Below are 19,046 nucleotides of genomic sequence, written 5' to 3'. Positions count from 1 at the left end.
GTCACTGCCGGCCGCTACGGCCGGCAGTTGCAGTGAAATAGTACCTTTACCTTGCGGAGTGGCCCATTAAACGGTGTACAAGACTTGCCCACACTTGGTCTTCCTCTCAGTCGCCCTGAGACGTCGGTTGTATTGCAGAATGGCATCATGCCATGTTTGGAAGAATATTATGAAGTGTGATAACAATGTAGCATAATGCTCCGTTTGCTTTAGAAGATTAAAAATCATAGGAGGCGCAACAAACTTGCGACATCACATAAAGAGAAAACATCCACATTCTACCGTATCCGAGAAAGTAATTTTTATTGATGTACCCATAATTTTGTTGATGTGCTATAGGCTACGGAAAATAACCAAAACCTTAATTTTGTGTCTGCTTCAGGGGAAAAAATTAATACCATCCCAAAGTAATCAAGCAGGAAAGTCATCAACTAGTAACATTTTGCTGTCGCGTTTGCTGTGCCCATCTCCTTTACCTTCGCCATCTTTGCTGGAGACAAAAAGATTGTTTTCTGTCGCAGACTCACTCATCGATCGGCATCTGCTACTCCTTCACTTTCATTAAAATTTCCAGTCTTTGATTGAAGTCTACGTGTATTACTGGAAATAGTAGCAATAAAAAACAGGAAAGCAGTCATTTCAGAAATCGGTTATTTTGAGCGATTTTAACACTCACGTTAAACTGCAGAGGAAAAAAAACGGTACAACTGAAACCGATGTCCCACATCCACGAGACTCATCTCAGTTTTTGGGTCTATAGAACGAAAACTGAATCTAATCTAATTTAATCTAATAACCATAATCTCTATGCATGACCCGTGTAACAAGAATGTAAAGAAGTTAGAAATTTTAAATCTTTTGCGGGCCATATCTTAGCTCTAGTGAACCACTGGTGGTCCATGGACATCTGGTTGGCAACCAGTGACCCACAGGAAGAAATATTTAATTAAAGATACATTAGCTGATCAAAAGCACCCAAACACCTATTAATGGACAATAATGTGGGGTTGGACCACCATTTGCCTCAATGAGGGAATTGTTGGGGACAGTTTCAGGGATCTGTCTGAGTGTCTGTGGAGGAATGGCAGCCCATCCTTCCTCAAGAGCTGAAACCAGAGAAGTTAGTGATGCCCGATGCCGGGGTCTGGAGCAAAGTCGGTGTTCTAACTCATCTCAAAGATGTTCAATTGGGTTCAGGTCGAGACTGTGACAGAGCAGTCCATTTCAGGAATTATACTGTGCAGAAACCATATCCTCACAGATGCTTTAGGACAAGGTACATTGTCACGCTGATACAAATGAACATCATCTCCAAACTGTTCTTCTACTCTACGAAGTCCAAAATGCTGTAATATGTTTTCATTTTCTTCCACATTTAGCATTTTCTTAAGCGCAATAAGGCACTCACACCCTAGCCACGAAAAACACATCCGTACCATAACACCACCACTTCGCACTTAACTGTTGTTATGATGACATACGATGACCAGTAATATTCTCCAGGCATTCGCCAAGCCCAGACCCTTCCATAAGACTGCACACGGTATAGCATGATTCATCAGTCCAAATCACTTGTTTCCAGCCATGCGCTGCCCAATGGCATCGCTCTTTACACCATCTCAAGCATAGCTTAGCACTGTCTACAGAAATGCATGACATATAAGGGAGCTGCTCCATCATTGTGATCCATTCTTTTTAACTCCCTACACAGTCACTATCTAGCTAGACTGTTGGTAGCACACTGGAACTCACGAATGATCCCTTCTGCTGATTTTATGTGATTTTTTTCCAACCACAATCTGCAATGTATGAAGGACCCTGTCCATCAGTACATGAGGTCTGCACAAGATCTTAATTTATACTTCATACGGCGAGAGTCCCTGTCAGTTGATGCGGCCTTGACACACATGCTTTGCGCATCCACGACAGCCAATCAGATCGCGAGCTTTTGTTTACGTTACTGTGGCAACGCCGCGGTGTTGCCATAGTGCTGGACGACCGCTGCTTTCAGTCAGTTGCGCCACGTGCTACATTCAGGTTTGTATGTACACATGTGAATTCCGCTACTTCTGTGAGTTTCTTGCGTGTGTATAAGTGGAAGAGTGTGCGTAAGTGGAAAATGGCTGCCTATAGTGCAGAGAAGAGGGCTTTTGGGAAAGGAGCTACTCTGAAATCCCAAGCATGCGAATTTATAGACAGATTGTGTGTTTCCTTTGAAAGGGCGGGTCTTTGATATCATTGAGTAAAGTGGTTGACAGAGTGTCAGAAGCATTGAACATCTCTACAGTGACAGTGAAGAGAGTCATAAATGATAAAGAGACCGCCAATTCAGCTGAGAGCCCTGTTATTGTGACGCCTGGAGAGTCAAGGAAGAGATCGTGTCGTGTGACTGAAACAGACAACTTTGGCGAAAGTGCTATCAGGCATCACACATACGCGTACTGCAGCAGGAAGGAGTATCCGACGCTAAAAAAGTTGACGGCATCACTGTTGGACAGTGGTTCGTTCACAAGCAGAATGACGAGTCTCTCTATTGTTTTGAAAAAAATTGGCTTCCGTTGGAAAACGTCCTCAGGACTAAAGGTATTGACGGAACGCAGAGACATTGTAGCATGAAAATGTCGTTTCCTGCGCGAGTTGCTAGCAGTGAATCCGGAAAATGTAATATGAATTGACTAAACATGGGCCAATGTGTGGCATGTAAGTCCCGTCGCATGAACAGACTACACGTGCCATGGAACTATGAGTGTGCCAACTGGCAAGGGAGGGCGACTTATTATAGTTCATGCTGGCTCTATGAACGGTTTTGTGCCGGTGCTATGATGATGTTTCAGTCAAAAAAAAAAAAAAAAAAAAAAAAAAAAAAAAAAAAAAAAAAAAAAAAAAAAGGGAACTGTTGACTACCACGAGGAGATGAATGCAGATACATTTAAAGACTGGTTCTTTACTCGTTTGCTACCAAACTTCAGTTCTGGTAGTGTTTTCGTAATGGACAATCGCTGTACCATTCTGTACAATTAAATAAGGCACCAACGGCTGCTGCAACGAGAGACTTAATTGTCAGCTGGTTGAAAGATAATAAATTATGCTTTGAACAGTATATGTGGAAAGTGGAACTTCTGGAATTAGTGAAATGATACAAGCCACAGAAGACGCTTTATGTAATTGATACATTAGCAGAGAACCATTGCCACAGAGTTACACGTTTTCCACCGTACCACTGCCATTACAACGGAATTGAACTCGTCTGTGCTCAAATAAAAGCAGATGTTGCGGAGCGAAACAAAACTTTACGTTGCGAGACACAGAGAGGCTGGTAAACGAGGCTGTAACACGAATAACGCCAGAAAATTGGAAGAACGTCGTGAACAACGCGTGGAAAGAGATTACAAGGTCAAACATAGAAGAAGGTGTAAGAGAAGAATCCGTTCATAATACTGTAATTTCTTTATCAGACGATGAGGACAACAGCAGCGAAGATACCGAAGACTACGTGGTCGTGACGAGACGTGACCAATCAGATGACGATGATCTTGGCATTTCCGTTCTCCCGCACGAAAGATAGAGGTAACGTCCTTATTCGGTATTTTACACGTAACATTTGTGCAGTTTGCAGTACCTTGTTACTGTTCAAAATCTGATTGTGGGTAATTTTTATTTTGGCTGGAACCATGTTGCTGTTGTTGTTGTGGTCTTCAGTCCTGAGACTGGTTTGATGCAGCTCTCCATGATACTCTATCCTGTGCAAGCTTCTTCATCTCCCATTACGTACTGCAGCCAACATCCTTCTGAATCTGCTTAGTATATTCATCTCTTGGTCTCCCTCTGCGATTTTTACCCTCCACACTGCCCTCCAATACTAAACTGGTGATCCCTCGAGGCCTCAGAACATGTCCTACCAACCGATCCTCTCTTCTAGTCAAGGTGTGCCACAAACTCCTATTCTCCCCAATTCTATTCAATACCTCCTCATTAGTTATGTGATCTACCCAAACAATCTTCAGCATTGTTCTGTAGCACCACATTTCGAAAGCTTCTATTCTCTTCTTGTCTAAACTATGTATCGTCCATGTTTCACTTCCTCACATGGCTACACTTCATACAAATACTTTCAGAAATGACTTCCTGACACTTAAATCTATACTCGATGTTAACAAATTTCTCTTCTTCAGAAACGCTTTCCTTACCATTGCCGGTCCACATTTTACATCCCCTCTCTACTTCGACCACAAGCCCAAGCTGCCAGCTGTTTACGAGCCCTTCCCTCGACATACAAAATTACAGTTGTGGTTGTTCCTACTCGTTTTCACTTCACTATGACATCACCAACTACTCTGGCACCTTTAGAGGGGTTGAACGCCCTGACCGATTTGTTACTCCGATAATATCCAATGACTAGTCGACATTCGAAGTAAATAAGCTCTGCCGACCGACCTATTGCGCTGTTACGGCTTCTCTACAGACATACTTTACAGACGAATAGAAAAACTGGTAGAAGCCGGCCTCGGGGAAGATCAGTTTGGATTCCGTACAAATATTGGAACACATGAGGCAATACTGACCCTAAGACTTATCTTAGAAAATAGATTAAGGAAAGACAAACCTACGTTTCTAGCATTTGTAGACTTAGAGAAAGCTTTTGGCAATGTTGACTGGAATACTCTCTTTCACATTCTGAAGGTGGCAGGGGTAAAAAACAGGGAGTGAAAGGCTATTTTCAATTTGTACAGAACCCAGATGGCAGTTGTAAGAGTCGAGGGACATGAAAGGGAAGCAGTGGTTGGGAAAGGAGTGAGACAGGCTTGTAGCCTCTCCCCGATGTTATTCAATCTGTTTATTGAGCAAGCAGTAACGAAAGAGAAATTCAGAGTAGGTATTAAAATCCATGGAGAAGAAATAAAAATTTTAAGGTTCGCCGATGACATTGTAATTCCGTCAGAGACAGCAAATGACTTGGAAGAGCAGTTGAACGGAATGGACAGTGTCTTGAAAGGAGGGTATAAGATGAACATCAAAAAAAGCAAAACGATGATCATGGAATGGAGTCGAATTAAGTCGGGTGATGCTGAGGGAATTAGATTAGGAAATGAGACACTTAAAGTAGTAAAGGAGTTTTGCTATATGGGGAGCAAAATAACTGATGATGGTCGAAGTAGAGAGGATATAAAATGTAGACTGGCTATGGCAAGGAAAGCGTTTTTGAAGAAGAGAAATTTGTTAACATCGAGTATAGATTTAAGTGTAAGGAAGTCGTTTCTGAAAGTATTTGTATGGAGTGTAGCCATATATGGAAGTGAAACGTGTACGATAAATAGTTTGGACAAGAAGAGAATAGAAGGTTTCGAAATGTGGTAGATCACATAACTAATTAGGAGCTGTTGAACAGAATTGGGGAGAAGAGAAGTTTGTGGCACAACTTGACTAGAAGAAGGGATCGGTTGGTAGAACATGTTCTGAGGCATCATGGGATCACCAATTTAGTATGGGAGGGCAGCGTGGAGGGTAAAAATCGTAGAGGGAGACGAAGAGATGAATACACTAAGCAGATTCAGAAGGATGTAGGCTGCAGTACGTACTGGGAGATGAAGCAGCTTGCACAGGATAGAGTAGCATGGATAGTTGCATCAAACCAGTCTCAGGACTGAAGACCACAACAACAACAACACAGACATACGTAATAATCCCCGCCGCGCGGGGTAGCCGAGCGGTCTTGGGCGCCTTGTCACGGTTCGCGCGGCTCTCCCCGTCGGAGGTTCGAGTCCTCCCTCGTAGCATGGGTGTGTGTGTTGTCCTAAGCGTAAGTTAGTTTAAGTTAGATTAAGTAGTAGTTAAGCTTAGGGACCGATGACCTCAGCAGTTTGGTCGCATAAGACCTTACCAATAATAATCCCCTCTTCCTTTTATACTTGTGGATCCGCTTCTAATGACATCTAGCGAACAATTCCGCATTACTCATGAGTGATGGGATATCTTTGATCAGATAGTGTACTATGGGGCCATGGAGCACCATCTCGGATTCGGCGAAGAAGGCGGAGGAAATCAGTTGTATCTTTTTGTAAGGAACCACATGGATATTTGCCTTAAGCAATTTAGGGGATCCTTGGGAAATCACACCTCCTTCCATAAATGTCGCTGAACATTTCTCTTCTATGACCATTAGAATCATCTGATAGAAAACTGTAAATAGCTACTGCAATGCGGTATATTGGATGGCGACATTGGATGTATTCTTTAAGGTTTTCAAAACTAACCTTTTCGCCACTTTGAGGCTTTGGAAAATTCAGTCTGCATGTTTCACTCTCATGTCAGACATTGGCCAGGCAACAAGGAATATGTCTCCTCGTAATTTTCCATGTATCGATTTCGGGTTCTCTGACACAAAGTGCTGTGTGACTGACATGTTTTTGTCGACATAATTTATGAAAGACTATCATTTAATTATGAAGTCCACACTTTGTCGTAAGGACACTCAGTAATCCATCTAGCTATCTTTCTATCACGTGACAGCATAAAAGCTTGGCCTTTTTCCCTTTAAACCGCGACAGTTATTATGGACGGGCAAATGAATAATAACAGCACCGTGCCGTCCGTTTAGGGATCGATAGCATAGTCCTCATTACCACAGTTTTCTAAGCAAGATGATGACCACATTTCGAATAATGGTTTGCAGTACAGTTCACTGAAGTGTGCGTGCAGAGCAAGAGAAAAGTAATGCTTAGGTCTGATAGCTGGGAACATGCAAGAGAAATTTTTTTAATCGAGAGAATGCAAAGCCTTCAGTCACCTTGTCATAAGAAGGCAGGCTGTAACAATAGACAGTATATGTCAAAACTTGACCTTCCATCAGATAATTCAGTAAACATTATGAAATCTTGCTGCTTTATTTATTGATATTAACCTCCTAAAATTCAAATTATTCAAATGGCTCTGAGCACTATGGGACTTAACATCTGAGGCCATCAGTTCCCTAGAACTAAGAACTACGTAAACGTAACTAACCTAAGGACATCACACACATCCATGCCCGAGGAACCTGCGACCGTAGCGGTCGCGCAGTACCGGAGTGAAGCACCTAGAACCGCTCGGCCACAGCGGCCTGCGTATTAATCTCCTAGGTGATAGGACTGTTCACATAGAAAATTTGTGTGGAATCAAATCTGTCGAAAGGAAGAAGAAAGAAAATAAACAGAAATAGTTAGGGATGAGGAGAGCATGGATAGTGTTGATAATGTGCAGAAATACTGCTTTGGTATTGGACACAAGGAAGATAATAGAATATGCTGAGAGGGAAACTGTACTGATCATAACAGTTAAAGCTTTCATCTCCTCTGGAATTCAGAGCGGTTTTCGATTACACTCAAGTAACTAAGCAGTTTGTTACTAAGAAACATGGCTGAAATGAAGAAGGAGACAGAGAAAGATTCAGCGTTGTACAACTAAGATGCTGGACGGATCAGATCTTCTACTCAAGTTATGTAATGATACTAGATATTTGGTGCGTGAGGGGAGGAATCGCCGGTGTCAGTGACTAAGAAACCGGTGAAGAAAACAGAGTGTGGTAACTTTGCAGGCAATAGTCCCATTCACGTGGTTAATGGAACAGTACTTGACTCACAGACTTTAAATTTATGCAGTGAAAGTAATACAGCTAAGATGATTCTGTGTCACTGGCGCCGACCAAGGTGGCCAAGCGGTTAAAGGCGCTACAGTCTGGAACCGCGTGACCGCTACGGTCGCAGGTTCGAATCCTGCCTCGGGCATGGATGTGTGTGATGTCCTTAGGTTAGTTAGGTTTAAGTAGTTCTAAGTTCTAGGGGACTGATGACCATAGATGTTAAGTCCCATAGTGCTAAGAGCCATTTTTGTGCCACTGGCGTGTCCTAACACAGGATAGAGGGAGGAAAGGGGGTTTACAGGTCAGACTACAATTCCTAAGCGGTTAAGAGCAATTGCAGAAAGACAAACGTCCAGTGATGGTAGATTGACTGTTCTGATCAGCTCAAAACATTGTCGCTGGGCACCTATGAGAGTTGCGCATTTTGGGATTCGACAGGATACTCAAAGCAGGAAACTCAAGAGTCTTAGGGACCTGAATACCACATTTATTTGCATTCGGACTAAACATGACACTGAAGGCTAATTCTAAACATTAGAACAAGCAAAGGGTGTAACTGGTTGCACGAAAAGTACAAACTTTGAGAAAAACAGAGTTGTCGGAGCTTACAAGAGGGTGACGACTAGTGACACGGAGTTGACATCCCAATGATCTGACTGAGAACTCTGAATACAAAAAATGGCCATAAGGAGTAGAACTCACGCTCTGAGGGTTTCGTACAAATTTAATTACGTACAAGGTGTACAACTTTGCTTCCGCCTTTATTTCCCCAACATTTGAAGCTTTAATGAAACAAATTGGTTACACATGTCTCATTCAAAGTATTTTCCATCGCTGGCCACTACTTTCTCCCATCTTTCGGGTCGTGTACGAATCCCGCGTCGAAAAAATTGTTCATCTTTTGAAGCGGTCCACGAATCGGTCCAATTTGTGACTTCTTCATGAGATCGTAAGTGTTGGTCAGCCAGGCCATGCGCCATTGATCTAAACAGGTGATAGTCATAGGGAGCAATGTCTGGAGAATACGGCGGGTGAGGTAAGAGTTCCCATTTTAACATTTCCAAGTACGTTTTGACCTCTTTTGCAACGTGGGGTCAAACTTTGTCATGCTGCAAAATCACATTATCGTGCCTCTCGCTGTATTGCGGCCGTTTGTCTCTTATTGCTCTGCTCAAACGCATTAGCTGCGTTCGATAACGGGCACCTGTGACTGTTTCACTTGGTTTTAAGAACACATAGTACACGACGCCGAGCTGGACCCACCAAATGCAGAGCATGATCTTGGAGCCGTGAATATTCGGTTTAGCCGTCGACGTGGAAGCATGCTCGGGATATCCCCATGAATTTTTGCGTTTAGGGTTATCGTATTGAATCCATTTTTCGTCCCCGGTCACAATGCGATGCAGAAATCCCTTCCGTTTTTGCCTCTGAAGCAACTGTTCACAAATACACAAACGTCGTTCAACGTCTCTTGGTTTCAGTTCACACGGGACCCTAGTTTCTTCTTTCGGAATCAGACGTTCTGAAATGGCTTGCTGTGTCACTCCCATTAATCGTGCCAATTCTTCTTGAGTTTAACGCGAGTCTCCACTCAGAAATGTCTCCATTTCTGCATCTTCGAAAACATTCTCTCTTCCACCACTATGCCGATCTACGATGTTAAAATCACCGTTCTTGAAGCGTTGAAACCACTCACGACACATTCTTTCACTCATAGCGTCGTTACCTTACGTACTTGGGGGCATTCGATGAGACTCAGCCGCTGTTTTCTTCATATTGAAACAAAACAGTAACACTTTCCACAAATGTCGAGAATTAGGCTTGTAAACTGACATTTTCAATCAAGAACAACTTTATGATGCAGACACAAATCCACTAATATTTGAATGAGGTTATGTTGCCCGAGGTCCAAGCTAACTGCCTGACGTCTGCGATCTGTTCCTTTCGACCGCTACTTACCGTTGTCGCCATCTTTCGGCAAACGGCGAAAGCAAAGTTGTACTCCTTGTATATAAACCGTTAATCCATACGGGAATCGAGAGTATCGACGAATTTTGCCTATTATCGACAATGAAACTGGCAAGATATTAGTCACAGGGTTTCCAAGACTTTTGAGAATGTTTTAGTTTCAAATTTGAAGTCAAATAACAAACGACAAAAGAAAATTTTTTCATGTGACATAGTTACAAGTTAACAATTTTATGATTTTTTGTTCCTTTACTATTACTGTAAAGCCTTGCTTCCTGCGAAATTTCATGAATATGAACTATCTGAATTGGTTCCTCATCCACCCTATTCACGAGACTTAGTCTCAAGTGACTTCTTCCTGTTCTCTAACTTGAAACTTTGTCTTGCTGGGAAGAAATTTTCATCAAATGAGTATTTTGCAGAGTTGGACAGAACCTATTTTTCCAATGGGATGAAAAAACTGGAAGATTGCTGGACCAAGTGTACATCCCTCAAAGGCGACTATGTCGAGAAGTAAGGTGAGTTAATAATGAAACAAACATTTTCTCTTCCTTTTTTTCAAGACTTATCAAAGCATCCTCATACACCGTCAGCCCATGGCATTGTTGACACATGTATTTACTGCCTGATCGGGGGACATGTGTCAACATGCACACCGGAGCATTGGAACGTACAACTCTGTACAATTGTCCTTCTATTGGAAGGTGACATGAGCTTTTGGTTTCTCCTCATGCTCCTAACTAATAATCGTGTATTTACATGATTATTTTCAAGGAGCTCTTATTTCTTTTTAACACGTGGCATGTGCGCCCTGAAATGTTACTGTATCTCATTGCTACCTATCAGAACCCCTCGGAGAGCATTAAAGATAAACACCAGTCCTAACTGCCCAATTGTAAAGTGACCTGTTTCCAAATTACAAACAAAAAAAACACTATTTCAGTATACATATAATTCGAAAACGATGCTTTGCTGATTAACATTGTTCCTATGTGAATAACACAATATAAATGTGAAATTAATATTGTAACTAATCGAAAGAAATGTAGCACATGGTCAGGATGTACCAGTAAACCTATCATTATAAAATTAGTACAACAATTTAAATAGAACATATAAATAAAGCATGTTAATTGAATCTCCGATATATGTTAGCACTAAAATTCAGGCACTAGTTGATTTGTTATAAACAAATTTAGAGTGTAATTGTTACCTGTAACATAATTAGTCAGAAAATATTATATTAACTCGTAACTAAGTTGAAAATATGTTCACCTTGTTCAGCATTGAGATTGTAAATTTTTTGCAATGTGTAGCTCATATTCGGTTTAACTTTTAATTGTGATTTTACTTAAAATTGTAATTTTCATTGTAGGTAATTGTTAACAGAAGTATAAATAGAGGTCACGCAGGCACCTTGGGGCACTCGTTTTTTGGCTAGGGTTGTGAGCAAATGTATTGTAGGCTCACTCGTTTGTTTATTGTTGTACACAGTGTGTCGTTTGATGTCAACTTTGGGTACATGTGATGTAACCGGTACAGTTCACCAGGCTCGGACACCAGAGTCCTGGAAATATATTGGTATTAAAACTGCACTGTACTTTGGCATTTATTTGGGAGTCTTCCGCAATCCTTTTCATAGGCTGCACAGCGACGAGACATGAATCCAGGAATTTTACAAGACCCCGAGAACTAAACCACTCTCAATGTTGGTAGAATTGACGTGAAAACAACAGCACATCGACTGGGCATTTCAATCAAAACATTTGCAATGTGGAGGTGGGAAAATATAAACATCTCAACGTGTTGGAGGAGCTGGGATCGAGTGTAAGACTGTGCAGAGGACGACTCGAAAAAATTCCATGTACAAGAGGCAGGAACCATAATCTTGTACTTGCAGACTGCGCCACGGACGTCGCCAGGAGCAAAATTGAAATTCTGGAATGACATCGCAAATGAAACAGATAAGTACCCTTTTTAATTGTTTTTATTTCAGTTGCAGACACTGTCCTACAATTTTCTGTTTTTGTTTCATTGTGTGCGTGTGACAATTTCACCTGATTGGCAGGAAAGTGTTTTGTCTAGCGTTTAGCCACTTTGAACAAAATGAGCGAAACTCAGTTAAATCGAATATGCATGACCACGCGGTCAGGCCGCCAATTTCATGCTTCAACTCCAAATGTACACTTAAACAGTGAAGCAAATTCAGCGAGTAGTAGTTGTCGCCTTTTCATGGTTTTTCGGGAGCAATCAGATATCTCAATTGTTGAATAATAAACTAGAACAATTGGTAACTCAAAATAACCAATTAGGGAGCAACATTAAAGAGGTCACAGAAAAGCTGGACCAAAATTTGAAATCATTGAGAGAAGAAATCAATGCAACAAATAACAAAGTACAAATTGTTGCATGTGACATAGAAAGGGTAGAAACCAAAGTTGACTGTTTGCAGGCTTTCACAGTCTCCGAATTTAAAGAAACAAACAAAAGCATTGAATTAGTTAACGAACGTGTCAAAAACACGGAAGTAGTCGTTTTAAATGAATTAGTGAACCGAAAAGACGAGTTAAAAATGTTGCAGGAACTCTTTGTTTCAGAAAAAGAGTTCGTAGGGGAAAGATTGAAATTAAATTCTTAAGTTGTTTCTGATAAGGTACCTCGTATTGACGAGAAAGTAGAAAGTGTAACAACAGAATTGCAAACAGTCAGCTCTGAAGTTTCAAAACTGCAAAATAATATAATGTCCAATTTTGATTCCAACCAGATGTTTGTGCATAGTTGTAACAATGTTAGTTTAAAATGTTACCCAGGTGATGCAAAATTGCATCCGGTTGACTTTGTGCATTAGTGCAAAGACAGTTTCCAACCTAACATGCCAGAGTCTGCTGATGTTAAATTTGCGAAAAGTTGTTTGGATGGTAAAGCCCTTACATGGGCGAATAAAAACACTGATACAATTACTACGTCTTTTGCCGATTTTGAACGCCAATTCTTGGCAAAGTTTTCGTCGGAAAACAAACAGGCAAGAATAAAATCTTAATTTCTTAACGGTAGCAAATATCACACAGGTCTTGCAATTAGCATGCGAGAATTTTGTGAAAAACAATTAAAGACATTTTCACATTTGAGCAAACCTTTGGACGAACTGATACAGATTGACGCACTGAAACGGCGCCTACCACACTGTTTTCAGTAGGGACTTGCATATGGACCAGATGACAGTGTTGACGAATTTTTACGTCATGTAGACAAAATTGACGGTGCATGGCAGAATGATGACAGACAGTACAATCAAAAACTCAGAAACACTCACAATAGGAATAGGGGGTCACAACAGTATAATGGACACAGAAATAATAACTGGCGTCGTAACCAAAACAGTAGTTACAACAGACACGAAAACCATCAAGAACAGAGAAACAGTAACCAACCTCACAACAGCAATTCCAACCAGGGAAACAGGTAACCACCTCGTTGGTAGCCTGTCAATTCGAGGTGAAAAATTATGGCACAAACCAGTCAAATAGGAGGTTAAAGAGCCGGAAACATAAAAGCAATCATAAATGTAATGTAAATAGGGACTACTACTTAGATGATACTAGTTATAAACAAAACTTTTGGGATAACATGTTGAGTGAATTGAATAATGCACATACTCAAGCAGGACCACAGTTTGAACTTAATGAACATGACTTAGCATTAATTGATGACACATTAACACCTGATGTAGACAGAACTTATGATATGTATGGTATCACTAGCTTGTTTTCTGATGAAGGTAAGGATAATGAGGTATCTATATTAGTAGAAATTGGTAGCCAAAATAAGAAAATAACACCTGACTCTGATAATGAAACAGGTAGCGAATTCAGTAGTGTAACTTCTGATGTTAAACACTTAGTAGTTAAGGCAGATGTGCATGCAGAGGCATCACCCACAGTTTATTTTGATGATGATTTTGGTAAAGATAGTGTTGTGAAGGATGATGTATTTGATGATATATGTACACAGGAGGAATTAGATAGCATTATTTATGTTGAAGTTATTGATAATGGTGTTGCAGCTGAAAGTAACTCTGAATGCGAAGTTGGTTCATGTGAAGATATTAAGACTGCAAACAATGTATTGGTACCAATTTGTATAAAAGAAATCTTAAGTGAATGTACTAATAAGAAGGAAAAAGCTAAGTTAATAGATGAGAAGATTTTGGAATCTATTATCAGTGAAAATGAAGTTTGTTTAGAAAATAATAAGAAAAGTGAAGTCATCAAATCAGATCCATCCATGAAAGATAATTTTAAGTCTAGTGAAAGTAAGGTATCTGTCTCGTGGGTATTTAATTCCAGTCATAATGACTCTCAAACTTGTGTTGATTCTGACATTAAAACCTGTAGTGAAGAAGTATGTAACAACATTGATACAACTGAATTAGAAAGTGACTTGTTGGCACAGAATGTGAATAGTGACCCAAACATTACCTTAGGTAGCCCTTATGTAGAAATAAGCACTAACAATTGGTCGGGACTTTGTTTGATTGACACTGGCAGTCCCATTAGTAGTATCTCAGACAAGTTGAGGAACAGGATAAAAGACACTGAAAGTTACATCGAATTTCCAATCACAGGTGTACGGATTAAAGGTACCACTGGCAAGTTTAGTAAGTTAATAAATAAACAAGCTTTAATTACATTTTCTGTTGGCAACATTGATTTTGAACACGGTTGTTTAGTTATTCCAGACCTCGATGAGCAAATGATTTTAGGGATGGACTGGATAGTTGAAGCAAAGGTGAGTTTTGATTGGCAAAATTCAGAATTACTGATCACTGAACCAAAGGCCAGTATTCAAGGAAAAGTAGTGATACAGTTAAATTCAAGTACAAACAGTAGTAACTATATTAGGGAAATAATTTATCCAGAGTGTAGCCATTACATGGAGGACGAGGAAAATAGGGATCAAAATAACCAGAATTTGGTTGATGATAGTTTCTCCCTAACCATAACAGAAAAGGTAAAAGAAGCAAATGACTTGACTGAGTCTGAAAAGCAGGAATTAGAAAATTTTCTCTGGGAAAACTGTAACATTTTTAGTGATCTACCTGGTAGGATCAAAGATTATGAATGTCATTTGAAGTTAAAGCCACACGAACCCTTTTTCATCAAGCCATATGGGGTACCCATCTGTAAAAGAAAAGAAGTGGAGAGGGAACTCCAGAAAATGCAAAAATGGAGAATAATAGAGAGAAGTCGCAGTCCATGTAACAGCCCAATGGTCTGTATTTCAAAAAAGGATGGTGGTGTTAGGCTGGTATTGGATCACGTCACTTGAATAAGTTTATAGAAAGAGAACCAGATCATCCTGAATCCATGGAGGAACTCTTGTACAAATTAAATGATACAAAATATTTTTCTAGCCTGGATTTGACCTCAGGTTTTCATCAAATCACATTATCACAAGATTCAAGGCAGTACACAGGCTTTTTATATAATGGTAAATGTTTTCATTATTGTGTTGTTCCGTTTGGGCTGAATGTGTCTGTAGCCGAGTTTATTCGAGCTTTGGATCATGTGATTGGAAGTGAACTACTATCTAAACTAATTATTTACGTGGATGATATATTAATAACCAGCAAAACTTGGGAGGAACACCTTGATACTTTGTAAAAATTAGCCAATAAGTTCAGGCAAGGCGGTATGACCCTTAAATTAAGTAAATGCAAATTTGGAGTATCAGACTTGACGTTTTTAGGCCATATAATTAACAGAGAAGGCATTCTACCTGACAGTGATAAAATTTCTGCAATTGTCCAGTTTCCATGTCCAAAGAACAAGAAACAGTAGAGCTCACTTTATGGTCTATGTAATTTTTATCGTAAGTATTTCAGCACCCAAGCATTAAATGCACCACGTTTGAGAGAGCTATTAAAAAAGAACACCATATGGGAATGGACAGATCAGTGACAAGCAGCATTCGATGAGATTAAAAAACAACTAAATAACAGTCAATTACTCCACAGACCTGACCTTTCACTACCATTTTGCCTAATTACAGATAGTTCAGATTACGGATTGGGTGTACGTTTGTTCCAACAGAAGGAAATTGGTGGAAAAATAAAACATCCTTCAATCAGTTTTGCCAGCCAAGGTTTACAGAAACATGAACGTAACTACACAGTGACTTAGAAGGAACTACTTGCCATTGTATGGGGCTTCACCAAATACAGGAACTATCTAGCAGGCCATAAAGTCATAGTTTTCACGGATCACAAAGCTCTATGTTATATTCAAGACTGTAAACTTTTCAATAGTAGATTAACCAGGTGGGCCATATTTTTGCAAATATTTGATTATAGCATCCAATATATAAAAGGGGATCAGAATATAATTGCAGATGCTTTGTCTAGATTACCTGTGGGGGGTAGTCAGGAAGAACTATTGGATAACAAAGTGTTTAAAATAATGGACATGAAATGGATTAAGGGTGAAAAGGAAATTACTAACATTTGCAGTCAACTTAGGAGATACCAGAACCAGGATGATGATTTGAAACTTGTGAAAAGCCTTATTGGGAAAAAGGGTTATGAAAAGGTTGGCATGTATTATCAAAACTTTAAAGGTATTTTATTCAGGAGACACAACACTGACTCTGACATCTGGAAGGTTTGTTGGCCTATACAATGTGTTGACGTTTAAATTAAGGACACACATGAGAGCTATGGACATTGTGGAATCAGGAAATGCACTGACAAACTTAGGGAAAATGTCTGTTTTAATAATATGTTTAGAAGAGTAAGACAGGTTATACAAAAATGTGATCGGTGTCAAAGAGTAAAAGTCACCATTCAGAAATACCAAGGTTATTTATAAAGTATTGTGCCACAAGGCAAATTGGTACTGATAGGAATTGATTTGTTTGGCCAATTGCCGAGAACTAAAGAGGGTTATACATATTTGTTTGTAGTTGTTAACTTATTCACTAAACTAGTAAAATTGTATTCACTAAAGAAGGCAACAAGCAGGAAAATTTTTAACTGTTTCTGTAATGATTGTTTCGCACAGATTGGTAAACCAAAAGCCATTCTTTCAGACAATGGGAGCCAATGTACATCCAACGTTTGGAAAGATTTCATGAAAGATGAAGACATTAAGCACGTCCTTATTTCTGTTTATTCTCCATCTTGTAACCCAACTGAGCCCTATATGCGTGAAATAGGCAGTCTTTGCAGAACTTACTGCTCTAAAGATCATACAAATTGGTCAAGTTACATATGTGATTTTGAAGATGTTTTGAACACCTTACAACATACAACAACTGGCTTTATGCCTTATGAAGTCCATTTTAACAAACACCCACCAAACATCTTGTATGAATTGATCAATTTCCCTGCCTGTAATGAGTTAACCCCGGATGAGAGAATGTAAATAGTAAAGAAAAATATTGAAAAACACTGTGCCAAAAGAAAACTTAAACATGATTCAAAAGGAAAATTTACACAGTACAATGGAGGTGATTTAGTCTTAATCCAAAAGTTATTAGAAATACAAGGCAATCAATAGAGAGATCAAGAAATTTTTTTATATTTACATTGGTCCATTTGAAGTTTATGAGAAACCACATCCAAACGCCTACCGACTTATCTATCCCAAATCAAAAAAGCTATTTGGTTTAAGAAATGTCACTCAGTTGAAACCTTATGTGCAATAATTGCAATCCCTCAGGGGGGTACACAATCTTTGAGTACTATGCGTGGGGCTTATGCACGATGCCCCAGCTAATGTGACATTTTCTTCTCGAAAACACTGATGCCACATTCTATGATACCTTTCTGACACACAAGCTTCCGACAATACATACGTTAATTTTTTGTACCTATGTTTGCTTATATTTGTTATGTAAGATATTTTCATGTGATTTAATTTGTAGTATAAGATACATTTTGGTTTGATTTGTAATCTGCATCATCAGATGCATTGATAATTTGACATTTACATCCTACTGATTGTGACTATTACTGATATGTGAGGACTATGATTTGAACTTACATTTCCAAAAAAAACCAGTTTGTATTTTCTAGTGAGGAACAGTTACACATCTTTACAGACAACAGACCATACTGTATTTATATCAGCTTATCCAGAAATGAAAGGTGAATTGTGTGAAGATACACTAAGCTTATTAATACATACTTTCATATTTTTTGGTACATTTGTGCAGTTAAGAACTACTATATACATCTTTTCACTGTTTTTATCTTATATATATTATTCACATGGAAGGAATTACTATGTTTTGCTCCTCATACCGTTATACAGTTAACAACTGAATTTGTGTGTTACTATATATAATAACGTATGAGATGTTGAAAGACGTTATGATTTATGAAAGGGTTGAAGTGATTTATGCTGTTAAGAAGGGACTATCGCCATGATATACTATACACATGTTTCACTCAATTATGTACACATGAGAGAGATGTTGAAATTGCTGAATTGTTGAGGATTGTCTTGAAATAAGGTAAGTGATGTTGTGATTTGCATTTGTATTAAGGATATGAGGTTGCAGACTCATTCCTGTTTCTGATTCACATGAATTGATGTTTACGGTTTATTGATGGAAGATGGTTTGATTAGATATCGTAGGGGTATTTGGAAAATGATGATGATGATGATAGGTTTAGGTTATATGATTCTGCAATGCTGCTGAGGTGGTTGGTGGTATTCAACCCTCATTTATTAATGGTTTTGATGATTCGTTTATTTGAGAGGATTATGATGATGATGGTACTGTGCAGTAACACATAACGGAACTAATGAATCATTTGAATCGCATGAAGTAGAATTCTTACACATTTTGATTGAAGGAAATGCCGATGTGAAATTAAACTTGAAAGTTATTTTGAACAACTATGACAACATATTGCAAACCATACCACACTGAAAAACTATTATTTTCAGGATTTTTTTGATGTGTAACTTGTTTTCTCACAGTTTATAAAACCTTGAAGATGTTTCTCATTGTTAATTTGATCTGACTTTCTAGATGTCTGTTAAAAATTTTGAAAAGTTATTGCATTTGATGTACAATGCCAAGAAATATATATTTATTTACTATACATAGTACATTCAGATACTTGTGACAACAACCCAGATTCGATATAAATGAACAGTTTCTATACTGTCACAATATAAATATAGAAATATAATTTTGAATATTCATGTTTGATAAGATTTGTAAAATATTTTATGGTATTGCAAACTGTTAGGATAAATTTTATTCTTCTGTATTTTATATGATAATATTATTCTAGAACATGTCATATGGACACTTTAAAAGTGCAACATAATCACTCCAATCAAATTTGTGATTTGTTAGCTTAGTTGTGTTTGAGTGTTTGAAGGAGGGAAAATTAATGGACGATCTAGAAGTGACAAAAACAAGGACACTCTAGAAGTGATAGTTTAGG

The sequence above is a fragment of the Schistocerca nitens genome, chromosome 8 (assembly GCF_023898315.1).
Source record: "Schistocerca nitens isolate TAMUIC-IGC-003100 chromosome 8, iqSchNite1.1, whole genome shotgun sequence".
In the NCBI taxonomy this organism is placed as follows: Eukaryota; Metazoa; Arthropoda; class Insecta; order Orthoptera; family Acrididae; genus Schistocerca; species Schistocerca nitens.
The sequence above is the reverse complement of the archived record's forward strand: the minus strand, read 5'-3'. Positions refer to the sequence as shown.